Genomic DNA, 4,297 nt, shown 5'->3' with positions numbered 1-4,297 from the left:
TGAGTGAATTGACTTGGTCAAATTAGTTAAATTCTCTGTATGTCAATTTCTTCCTCTGGGCAGGAAGAATTTTAACAATAAACCTACCTCACTGAGGTGCGTGAGGATTACAATGAGTTATGTGAATAAAGTCTAGCTGAGAGCCTGGAATAGATAAGCACTAAATGAATGTTAGCTATTATTTTTATTATTATTATCATTACCTTCTGGGGATCTGATTACCATTATGTCCTAATTTTTTCATACTACATGGTTAAAGCTGGAAGATACTTAAAAAACTATTCAGTTTAGCTGAGACCAGCTGTTGGCATAATGGCTATGTTGCTGGACTTCCATGAAGTCAACCGTGGTTCGAGTCCTGGACCCAGTGGCTTAAACTCATGCCGGGTGCGTGTGCGTGCATGCCCAAGATCCCGAGAGGAGAATGGAAGAGAAGGGATTGCAGCATGGCCATCCGCCCTGGGGGTGATTTCTCTCTTTCTGTGTCTCTGTCTTTCTGGTGAGCACACGTGCCCTATAACAAAATCAAAATCAAAAACAGAAACAAAAGCAAAAACAAAACAAAACAAAACAAAACCTCTCCCCAAAACAAAATAAAACAAAAAAAAACTATTCAGTTTAGGAACCACAAGTAGCCTGAAGGCTTAATTTGGCTTTCAGGGATTTGGTTATGAGTGTTTTAACATCATTTTTAATTTGAGTGCTTTTTGAAAGTCCAGTTCCGCATAGTCCACTCAGCCCCCACTGAATTGCAATATGATGTGGCCTCTCACATTCGCTTCACCTGCTTAGCTCCCCAGACGACTTGCGATGTGTGACACCTGATTTAGAACACCTCTCTCCAGCAGCAAGGAGGCAAATGAGTTCCAGTGGGATTGTATAGAGGACCCAATGTTGGGACCAATCTGCAATTAGGATGCGGGGCTTCTGATTCCTAGACTCATATTATCCCCACTCTACTACAGTGTCTGCTGTAGTTGGAATTGCTTAGATCAAATTTCTCTTTAATGACAATGGATTGACAATCCACCTGTCATCTTATAATGCTGTCAGTAGAAAGAGTATGTAAATTCCTGAGGACAAAATTATCCTCATTATTGGAAATCAAACAAACATACTTAAGGTCCATGGTAATATCACTCTCTCTCCCATTTTTAAAAATAGTAGTATGCAGGACCAGAAGTTGGCGTAATGGCTATGTTGCTGGACTTTCATGTGGTCAACCATGGTTCAAGTCCCGGACCCGGTGGCTTAAACTCACACCAGGCGCATGTGCATGTGTGCCCAAGATCCCAAGAGGAGAATGGAGGAGAAGGGACTGCAGTGTGGCCATCCCCCTTGGGGGATGATTTCTCTCTTCTGTCTCTCTGTCTCTCTCTTTCTGGCGAACACACACGTACTATAGCAAAAACCTTTCCAAAAAAAAAAAATCATGGGGGACCAGCAGTTAGTGTAATGGCTATGTCGCTGGACTCCCACGTAGTCGACTGCGGTTTGAGTCCCGGACCCGGTGGCTTAAACTCACACTGGGTGCATGTGAGTGCATGCCCAAGATCCCAAGAGGAGAATGGAGGAGAAGGGATTGTGATGTGGCCATCCCCTCAGGGGGGTGATTTCTCGCTTTCTATCTCTCTGTCTCTCTCTCTGGCGAGCGCACATGCCCTATAGCAAAAACCTCTCCAAAAAAGAAAAAAAAAAAAGAAAAAAAATCATAATATGCAATAGTTGAAAATAGAAAATTATCAAGGTTTTTTTCCCCCTAATTATTTTGGCATACGCTCAAAACTAAGGCAGCAACTTGAGCACGTACTTAGGAAATGTTTTCATGAAGGTTTTTCAGTTGGCTCTTGTGCTGTCTTTGAAAGAGGGAGTAAAGTTAAAACAATTTGCGTGAGACTGGAGCATCGTACTAGGAAACTATTCTGGTCGTAGGCATGGTAACAACAGAATCATCTCTGCAAAGTGTAAGAGGGAGAAACGGGATGTAGGTAATTGTGAATATTCTAGATCTGGTACATTGGCCGCAACGTGGAGCGTATATTACTAGCACTGGGAAGCTGAGGTTTATTTAAAACGAGATGTAGAGATGAATTGGATTTCCGTGTAAGATTTTACTCTGGTCTTTCACATTTCCTTCACCAAATCAAGAAAGAAAATACACGAAGACAGTGCAGGGCCCTGAACCTGATTCACTGTCAGCTTAGTGGGAGGTTTTAATTAGCAGCTCTTCTTTTAGTTGGAGTAAGAAAGGAGAAAGATGGTGACAGTCCCATCCCTTGACAGTCACGGGAACAGGCAGACTTCCTGCAGATTGTTTATTTACTCTCGCTGGAGCACAGATAGATTGTCCTGCTTAAAAATGTAGTCTTAGGGCAAGAACATTGAGAAACTCCTAGTTTCATGATTTGCGATCTGTGGTGTGCAATAAATCACTCAGGGCCCTTAGCGCAGGACCAGGGGCAGGATCTGGGACCTGCGTCCTAGGAGGTCACAGGCTGGGGGGCTATAGCCCATTTACCTGCATAATACATCCTCTCTCTTACAGAAATTTATTTTTATTTCTCTCTGTGTGTTTGTTTCTTGCTTGTTTGTTTGTTTTGCCTTTTTCTATGTGTGTGCCAGAGGGCACATACATTTGCCAGAGAGAGATAGACAGACAGAAGGGGAGGAGGAAAGCATCCCCAATGGGGGAAGGTCTTGTTGCAATTTCTTCTCTCCCATTTCCCCATCCTATCTGGATTTTGGACATGCACGCACATGCACCCAGCATGGTTTTCTTTTCTTTTCTCTCTCATTTCTTTCTTTTTCTTTTTCTCTTCTTTCTTTCCTTCTCTCTCTCTCTCTTTTTTTTTTTTGTGCTAGAGGGCACAGGCACTTGCCAGAGAGAGACAGAGAGACAGAAGGAGAGAGGGAGAGAGGAAGGAAACAAAGCACTCCCCACCCCATTGGGGATGATCATGCTGCAATCCCCTTCTCCTCCGTCGCTTCCTCCTGTTGGGATTTGGGCCTTTAAGTCAAAGACCCAAACTACATGGTTAGCACGTACAGTAGGATCCAACTCCCTTAAACTAGGGCATAGTTGGCCCTCACCTTTTTTAAAAAAAAAAAATAATAATAATGGTCGTGCTATGTCTCTATTCTCTTGACCTGGCTTCCTGGGTAGCTGGGACTAAAAGTACACACCACTAGGTCTACTTCTGTAAGGTGGGCGGGGAACCAAACCCAGACCTCCCATGTGGTCTCAGTTTGCCAAGCAGCAGCTTCCAGTGTATGCCTGGGCCCTAGAATAATCTTAAGTTTCATTTTCTTCTCCCTCACCTCTCCTCACTTGGCTCGGCTTTATTTTAGAAGCAAAAAAAATATACAAATGATTAATAATAATAATAATAATAATGATGAAAGAAACTTGAAAGACCTTGCCTTTATGGTGCTCATACTCAGCTTGGTAGACATGATGCCATTAACAAATGACATTTGAAAGTGTAGGTTAAAGAGTAAGGGGAGAATAGGAGGATGTTTGAGAGCAGAAAAGAGCCACAAAGTCTTCAGGGGAAGGGTCAGTATCTGACAAGTTAGTGGAAAGTGCCACGTTATTGATTTGGGAGGTAGAGGTACCGGAGTTTAATTCTATCTTTCCATGTAATAACTGTGTGATTGAGAACAAGTCATGTTTTATCTGAGTCTCAGCTTCCTTATCTTTCTAAAAAAATTAAACACACTATGGAGTTGTAATAACACGAGAAATCACTTGAAATAGTGTCTAGGACATAGTAGTTGCTCAATAAATGCCTATTTTTATTGTCGTTGAAAGAACAGTTGGACGTAGAAACAAGGAAATACTCCAACAGTGATACTTGAAAAGTTGAGTTCTCTGTGACCATGTAGTGTGGTGGTCTTAGGAAAGGAACTTCAGTGTTTTGGCTTCAAGTTCAGCATTCATTCCTGAATGTGGAAAGTCATACAAATCACTGGAAGTATTTGGGAGTAAAAAAATCCTGGGATCAGTTACAGAGATTCTGAATCAGAGTCACTTGGGCAGAGGCTTGGACACTCAGTTTTAATGAGCACCTCCTGAGACTCTTAGATTAGACACCAATCAGAGAGCTTCTTAGGAATGGAAAACAACCAAGCGAATGCCATAGAGAGGGAAACAATCACAACAAAAGATTTATAGAAAACCAGAGCATGAGGGAACCAGCAGTTAGCGTAATGGCTATGTCGCTGGATTCCCACGTAGTCGACTGCAGTTTGTGTCCTGGACCCGGTGGCTTAAAACTCACGCCGGGCGCGTGTGCGT

This window comes from Tupaia chinensis, unplaced genomic scaffold (genome assembly GCF_000334495.1).
Source record: "Tupaia chinensis unplaced genomic scaffold, TupChi_1.0 Scaffold143819_1, whole genome shotgun sequence".
NCBI classification, from domain to species: domain Eukaryota; kingdom Metazoa; phylum Chordata; class Mammalia; order Scandentia; family Tupaiidae; genus Tupaia; species Tupaia belangeri.
Note: the sequence above shows the minus strand (reverse complement) of the source record.